Here is an 8,914-nt window from a genome sequence, read left to right as displayed (position 1 = left end):
TCAACCGGTCACCTTATTTGTATAAAATTTGCTACTCCAAATGGTTGCCTGCTCCAGGGAATACATAGACACCTTCAGATCTCAGAAGGAGGGGAGATGCGGGACACCTATTTTGAACAGGAATATCTTCAGAAAGTAGCAACCACAGCAGGTTGAGACAGTGGGGTGTCAGGGCACGGACAACAGACCTGCCATCTCCCAACACGAGGAACAAGTGTGAGTGACAAAATGCAGCACAGCCAAAGGATTACTTGAATGCTGTTACTCAGCCGAAGGTGTCAGGTGGATTACAGATACTTGTGATTGAACCATTGTATGAGTATTTTAAAATTAATTATATTCTGAGCTGGATGGGAAGTTTTGGTGTCATGGTCTGCAAGGCTGAACTTCCCCAGACAGACAGAGTGATGAGTGCCAGCTGGACCGGCCAGTGGGAACAAGAAAAAAAGCCTCCGTGACAACCTGAGGCCCAGATTCATTTCACCTGGCTGTAAGAACTTAAGTGCCTGAGCACCACACAAAGAGAGGTATTGGGAGACATGTAATCCCCACTTGAGTTGTGCTTTGGGGATATTTGCCTCCTTCTGGGTTGCCTTTTGGTGCTTGGCATTGTGGGAAATGAATCCAGGACTGAGCAGAACCTGAGCCCACACCAGAAAGGTTCCTCTCCTCCTCCTCTTCCTCTGGGAATGTGGTTTCTTCCCCGGCAGTTGTACCTCCTCCTCCTCCTCCTCCTTATCCTCCTCCTCTGGGAATGTGGTTTCTTCCCTGGCAGTTGTCTTCTGCCACTTTTCTACCCATCTTGACTTCCATGGCATCCTAACCTTGCTCTTTTCTGGAACTCCTTGATCCCCAAACTCCCTCCTAATATGCTGACTCAGGAATGCTAACACCAAGCCTTTGTAACCCTAATATTTCAAAATTAGTTTTTCCCTCCCCTCCCATCACAGAGAAAGCTGCCATATCCCTCTCATTATTTGCTTCCCAAGAAAGATAAGCAATCATCTGCTGGTCTGCTTGTCCACACTGTCCTCATCTTTGTGTCCCACTGCAGATGGTCTCACCCGTCTGGTGCAGATAGGTCACATAGGCACAAGCCCATTTAAATTAGGGCTTGAACCATACTTTAAGTGATTCGTAGGCCTCTCAAGGGTCCTCCTGAGACCAAGTGAATTTCAATTCATTGAGAGTGAAGTTTCTTTCTGAGAAAACAAGAGAGAATTGAATGGGGCTGTGCTCTGCTACACGGTGCTGAGGTTGATATGGCAACAAAGGTTCTAAAAATGATGAAACGCAAATGATATTCTCCTGCTATATAAATAGCTATGTCAAGTTGTTATGGAAACTGTCAAGTAAACTGGGTTAAGAAGGGCTACTTTTTCTGCTCTCTTTTGCCAAGGCTTTCTGAAACAGTTTGTACCAGTACAGTACAAGAATAAGGAGCTATGAAAACTGGGCGATGCGTTGATCAGAGAGTATCTACAAATGAGGTGGGCCGGCGTTACAGCCTCTATTATTTTGAGAGGCCAGGACTTCAAGAGAAGTGCTGTACCTGCTCTGTTCCCATAATATACTGGTGGAAGTCATAATGTGGTCTCGCCAGAATCCCCTCCTGGAGACCAGGGACAAGGTGCTCTGTGGAGACACTGTTGTGTGGGTGGATTTTTTTTCTGAAGGCCCAGAGTTAACACCCGAGTGGGTGAACACCAGGTGGAACTGCATTCACAGCTGGGCATACAGTAAAGCACTTTTGGGACAGGCAGGTGGAAGAAGCTTCTGTCAAAATTAAAAGTGTAATTCAGTGGGTTTTGAAAACCAATGTACCAGCTGTGAATTGGAGAGGGCATCATGTATCCTTTGATGAGAATATAAAAAGGTTAAAAATCAAAGCAAAAATGTTGGATTGCACCTTGGGCACCAATCCTTTGTCTTAAAGATATTCCAAGAGTAGACAGACCCAAAACATCCAAATCCTCTCTGAAGGATCCTTCTATCCTTCGCCTGAGAGATTGCTTTGACATTTTGTTTTCAACCTGTCCTTTTTGTGAGCTGCACAAAGGCATCACTTAGATTAACCTCTCCTTGTGAGATGCTCACTGTGTTGTATTGTCAGATGGGTGATTTTGAGATAATGTACTTGTTCTTGATTCATTTTAGGTCCTTTGGAATTTTCCAGTAATGAAATGCAACTCGATCTCTTTGAAAGATACCAGGCAGGTAAATTAACCACTTGCCCTATTAATGCTGTCCTGTTATTGTCACTGCAGCTGTCCAAGAGCATAATTCAAGCAATATAACTGTTTATGGTATGCACAGCCTTCTTATCTTTGTTTCCACCGATACAGTTATCTGGCACCTATCCCTCTCAACACAATCAAGATTAGAGTCAGAGGGAATGAGGTTGTTGAAAGGTTTTCCTTTCATATTTCCAAAGACATGATAGCAAAGAGAATTTTAAAAGGGTATTACTGTGTTGATGTACAGTGGGTATTCAATCCCTATAAAAAGCTCTCTGTCATACATTCGATTCACCTTTCTAGAGCTCAGCAGTCAGCATGCAGAGTTATGCCACAAGGGGTTAGTGGAATGTGCTTTGTTCCTGTGTATAAATAGCTAGCTTTTAATAACGAGCATTCAAAAGTATGCAGAAGTGAACAGGATGTTAAGACTGAGAAATCCTTTTCCTCTGGAACTGTGCAAAAAAAAAAAAAAAATCACGCATACAGAGGAAAGAAAGTAAAATGCAGCTAGTTGGCTTGGTGCCAGCATTACAAAAAGGGGCAAAAAAAAAGGACAAGAAAAGTTCCCCTTTCTCTCTGAAAGAATATTTTTACCTTTATCCCTTCAGTGAAGAAAAATTGCCATTTTCTTGGCAAAAGAATAGTATGTGTGCACAATGGGGAAAGGCTGCAACTCAGGAGTCAAACGGTAAAAACTGCACCCTGCAAATCATTTTTGAAAGCTGAATAAGTTGCGCCATGCTCATACTGGGATGGAGCTCCCATGGAGAAGGACCTGACCCAGCTCCAGGCCAGGAGGACAATACTGCAGGGTGGGTCAAGGGAGGGAGAGGACTCCTCCAGCTCCTTGGTACTGAATTGCAAAGCATGAGAAATTGTTCATGTCACACTCCACTACAATGTGGCAGACAGGGGAAGCCACAGTCAGGAGCAAGGAGGACACTCTTATGGTCCAGATGAGGGATGCAAGCATGGTAGTCAGTCCCTCTGCACCCCAGGTGTCCATCTGTCTTAGCCATTTCAATTTTGAAGTCCTCAGATGACGGACTGTTTCTCCCTGTGGTCCTTGAACAATTAGGGCATGTTTCTGGTAGTGATCTCTGGGTCCCATATTGTATAAAAGTATGAATAAGTAATGAAAAGTGACAATGAAGAGGATCAGATGCTGTGGAGACGGGCGGCAGTAAAAAGACCTGAGATAGATTAGTAATGCAAACATTTCTACTGAGTGGTAAACCTTTCAGAAGGAAGGAGGAGAGGATAAAACAGGAGAATGAATCAAGCACACAACTTGGAGAAGGAAAGGCTCCTGGTAAATGGCTCCCAGCCAAGAAAATGTTCAGGCGAAGAAAGGAGGAAAGCGATGTGCAGTCATGGGGACAGCAGTGCAAGGTGTTTCGACATGCATTTTATGACAGAATTTGGGATCTAAATAAATCCAAAGAGGAAATATCACCGTCTTCATTCACTGGAAAATGCAGTGTCTGTCCTCCTCAGATGGCTACAGCCCTGGCAGGGAGCAGAGGAATTAACTATTCTATCTGCACCAAGTCTGAGAGGTTTATGGTCACCCCAGAAGGGATTTCAGAGACTGGTGGCTGTCCCCCCATCTCTCGGAGCAGGGTTCTTTTGCCTCTCTGCTGGCTTGTGCACAACAGGCTTGTGGGACAGGAGCAGAGCCATGGCAAAGGGCCCACATGAAATAGTGTACTGATTTTTTCTTTCCTTTCTGCTGATTTGGTAAAGGGGCCAGGACAATATGGGATCCAGCCCTTTTTTGAAGGTATGAATATATCTAAGCTACTCTACAACTTTATATTCATCCACCTTACTTTTCTAGGCTGAGCTCCATGTGGGATCATTGGTGCAGGTGATACATGGAATGAGAAACCCTTTTTTTTTTTTTAGCATTTATAGTACGATTTTAGAGTAGGAACTGGCAGAAAGGAGCTGGATGGTCTTATGCTCCTGAGACCTGATGAACCAAGACTGACTCCACAGTGCTTTGGACTGGGGATCTGCTTTCAGGAGTGAGCCATGATGATTATAGGAAGTACCTGCAGGATTATGTCCAAAAGATGGGCACTTAGAAGTTCTGTATCCCAAGGTTACAAGTTTCTGTTTTGAGGGAGGCTCACCATTTGAGACTTATTCCTGACTACAAAAACAGGGAAGATCATTTGAATCGGTGAGATACCTCTAAATAAGGACAACTAAGTGCGAAGCAGAACTACTGAATTGCACAAAACATTCACGTTTCCTGTGTTTTCTTCAGGTCATTTTAAAGGAGATGTCAGTGGAAGAGGAACTCAGTGACAATTCCTCAGAAGTCAGATAGTTCTTAAGCAGCTCCTGGGGAAAAGAAAAAACCAAAACACCTCCTGCATCTTAGGGCACTGTGCAGTGATTTTCCAGTCCTTTCCAATTGCTTCATATTGCGTGGGCTGAGCAGCGATTGGGAGCTCTTACGTTTTAATGCCAAGTTTCAGAAAGATCTTTCTCGATGTCTACTCCACCTTTGTTTCCTCTTTTCTTTGTGGTTTAGGTCCACCCAGACTCAGAAGCCAAAGAAAAGTGGATGGGCTGATTCACTAGACTTTGCACTTGAACGGCTTCAGACGTTTTTCATTCATTCCAATCCTCCTTGGAGGCATTCGTAAGATTTCTGGGGTTTTGGTTTTTTTTTTCTTTGTGTTTTTTTTTTTTTTTCCATAGCCTTACATGTATATACATTGCACTATCAGATAGGGTAATAATAAGCATTAAAGAAGGAGTGTGCTTGTTCATGTCTTCTAGGTGATGTAAGACAGAAATGTAGCCCACAGCTCAGCCCTCTGTAGCTCTGCAGCCTCTCAGAGCCTGCCAACGGCAACATACCTGCTGCTCCCCAAGCCCTGTCCATTTCTTAATTTCATGTTCTTCCTGGTACCATTGTTCTTCCCTGAGATCAGGATGCATGTACCAGTTTTCTGCTGCTTTTATTCCCACTCAGCCTGTCTCATTTTAGCATTTTATTTCTGAACCAAATTTGTTATCAAGTATGTTCTCAAACATGCTTTGTCGTCATCCCTGGAAATGTGGTCTGCTATCCCATAAATCTAGGGGAAGTTGGCCCTGGAGAGCAGACCCATGATCCTTGCTGTTTTCTTGCCTGGTGGGAGCTAAAAATTCCTTGTCAAGTCCTCCTGAGAGATACAGTACCTTTCAGAAATCTCCTCCCCTTTTTTTCTTTTTCCCAACAGTGGAAATGCTTTACATACTTTGCAGATGTGTAAGGCTGTTACGTAAAGCATCACATGAAAGCAAGGGCTCTTGCAAATAATAAAACTGCAGGCTAGTTGAAACCGGCCCCCTTATTTCATTTTCCTTAACGAAATGTAAATCTACACCCACACAAACTATGTGTGCTTGGAGCAAAACAGTATTCCACATTCTGCGGCGGGGAGGGAGCCAGCCTCGTCGAGGGGCAGCTACCTTGCCACGCTTCTTCTCCACTGAGCTCGTGCTTCGTTTCCACACCAGATTTGATGAGCCTGGGCATTGCCACGGGTGCTGGCAGAGGCACTGAGGTAAGGAAGTGGCTTGCCCGTCCATTGGGCAGCCTTCCTTGAGGATCTGCCCACCCCTGTGGGCTTTGCAGATGTGGGCTGGAAAGTGCTCTGCCTGTTTTCCTTCAGGCCCTCTTCCACATGTCCAGGCAACCTTTCTGCTGGATGCAGTAGCACTGACATGGGCACGAGCACAAGGAACAGGAGAGGGGACTCTGTCCAGTCGATGTCCAACCCGGACCTTCTCTATTTCAGCAGCCCGGGTCTTGTGCCCCCTTCCCTCCTAGTTCTCACTGGAATTGTCCCACTTTCACACTAGCTTTCTTTTCCACTGCCCCTGGGTCTGGTTTAAATATAGACTAATGATAATAATCCTACCTCCCACCGCCCTTTCCAAAAAAAGAAAAGTCCTAGCAATCTAGGAGCAACGCTTCAGTGGGTATCTCAAAATAACAGTCAAAGAAGTAACCAAGTCACAGGACAATCTGCAGGATGAGACATTTCTCAATATGATATCCTAGGAAACTGTTTAACATGACTAGCTTCAATCAAATTAATTGTCTATTATTCAATTAAAAATAAGGAAGTAATAAGACAAAACCTTATTTAATTTCTTTCTGTCATCAGCCTATGTAATCTGCAGTTTAATGAACCTGATGGGTTGTCTTCACATGAATAAAGAATTTTTCCTCAGGCCACCTACTCCAGTCATCACTGGGGGATGGGGAAATCTCAGCTCCATTAACAAAGGAGAAGTCCAAAGGTGCTGCTCTGCAGATGGGACAGGACAATTCCCCATTGCTATTAAAGTGCCTTAACTGGAAAGGGCACATTTGGGCTTGCAGAGGGACAACATACCCCATTTTCTAAGAGCAATGACTTTCTTTTCTCACATACGTTTTGCAAGAATTCATTTCCCCTCCTCTTCCCAGAGGTGACCTGTTTTATATGCAGTCGTTTCATAATTCACTGCCAGGTCCCAGGAACTGCAGCGTGGACAAAGACACATGCTCATTAAGAAATCCTTCCACTGAGCACTGATGTGTTGTCTCAAACCCAGTCTCCAGAAAACTGCAGAGAAACCCTGAGCTTTGTGCTCTGTGGAGAGCCTGAAAGAGGAGCACAAGCTGCCTGCAAGCTGCTTCTCTGCTTCTCCCACCTCCGGACACCAACTCAAGACCAGACTTAGTTTCCCTGAAATTATACTCCTTGAGGCAATCTTAGAGAGCCTCATCTGCCTGGTTTTGCCCCATGTAATCACCACCCAGATCCCTTTCTCCAGCAGAGTTAAAGGAAATAATATAAACTACTTCTCCATATTACCTGCACCTAAACACAGTGTTTCTGGTCCAGTTGGAGAAGATGAAGTTAAACAAATGGTCAGTTAAATTGGGTTTGAAAAGGTACAGCCAGTGGGAACACGAAGATTATGGAAAGGTTTTTAGTGGAGATGGTACACCAGGGAATCCCAGGTAATTCAGATGCTGATGGAGCTGGCAGTGGCTATTGCAGTATTTCTACGCTACTGCAGCACAGACATAGGTGGCCAAGGGTCACCAAGAGTCTATCCTCCATTTTGATCTGACTTCTGAGTCTAACCTACATTTCTTCATGTTCGATCATTTGCTCACATGAAGGTGCACACACACATTTCATCACATACTCGGTGTGCACACCATTTCCCCGTGCTTGTAACCCCCTGTCAGTCACGTGGACCATCCTGCAGCAGACACTCTAGTTTGTGGAGGCTGTTGGGCCAAAAAAAGTGATCCTAAATCCTTCACAATGCCGAAGCAAAGCTGGAGCATTAATAGGCTCCCTGGCATGAAAGCCCCAGTCTTCTTGCGGATCCATGCTCTCTCCTACCTTCTTTAGCCTTATAAAATGTTACTGCTCAGCCGCAGCTAGTGTGACACTGGCTCCTTTGTGCCACTGTAAGGCTTCTGCGCATCAGCCAAAATGCAATGCTAAACCAATCAGGATAATAAGCTGCTGACTGTTAACATGTGGTTTCCGAACGGCGACTTGTATACTATTTCATAAGCTACTGCAAGTGTCTGTTTGTGGCTGGGGTAGGCCAAAGGCAAGGTGGACTCATCCTGGGGGTAGGTGTCCCGCTCTACTCAATGCCAACTGGACATAGGGCACTGGACACTGGGCTCTGTGAGCAGTTGATGGAGAAGCCCTACTCGTGACCTGGGAGCTTTATACTGGTGGATGGTGGGAGCTGGCCACTGCAGTAATTGTCTCCTATGCCTTCGCCATCCCCTGCTCTGACCCCGCCTGGTGCAAGTAGCAACAACCAACATTTTTGGAGGGATGTTGTGGAAAAGGGAAGAGAGAGCTGTGGTGACTCAGAAATCGCTTTTCCCAGGCAAGATGTTCTGGTGGGATCTGAAAGCTCCTTTCCCTTGGCAGAAGTCTCCTCCGCCACTGTGGCTCCCAGAAGGGTGGGCCCCAGAGCCTGGGAAGCACTTCCGCTCGGACCTTCAGGTCGAGCCTGGCCTGACGCAGTTGGAGCTGTAGGAGGGACCGGGCTTTTCTTGTCCATCACCCCCAAAATAAATCAGAAATAAGGCAAAACAAACAAAAAAACAAACAAAAAAATGGAGACGTGGAGGGATTGCTTGTAAGGTCAGGCTCCGAGTCTGAGGAGAGAGGTCAGAGGATTCCCCGTGAAGCAACCAGAAATTAAGGGAGCAGATGATAAACGGGCCAATGTTCCTTTAAATCAGCATCCAGCTTTGCCCGGCTGTCCAGCCAGCTCTCCGGCATTTGAAGCACTGTGCAAATAAAGATAACGTGACATGACATCCTGTTAGGAAGCTCGTTAATTGGTCAAGGAGCAGTCGGGATGAAGCAACTGCAGTGGATTTTGGCATTAGAAGCGCCATCAGCGAAGGCAGCCGGTGCTGTGGGTAGGGGTCATCTTCCTGCGCCCAGGGTGAAGGGTTTGTAGTGGCTGTTGTTGGGGTGGGCAAGTCCCAACTCACACCTCCGCCTTCCCGGGTGTTTGATGTGTGGCCAAGGGGAGCCTCAGGCAGCACACCACCGGGAGTGGGGTCACTGCAGGAGGTGAAGGGGCATCTTTGCGTGCAGAACAGCCCCAGTTTCTGAGATTCCTGC

This window comes from Charadrius vociferus, unplaced genomic scaffold, assembly GCF_000708025.1.
Source record: "Charadrius vociferus isolate BGI_N301 unplaced genomic scaffold, ASM70802v2 scaffold428, whole genome shotgun sequence".
NCBI classification, from domain to species: domain Eukaryota; kingdom Metazoa; phylum Chordata; class Aves; order Charadriiformes; family Charadriidae; genus Charadrius; species Charadrius vociferus.
The sequence above is the reverse complement of the archived record's forward strand: the minus strand, read 5'-3'. Positions refer to the sequence as shown.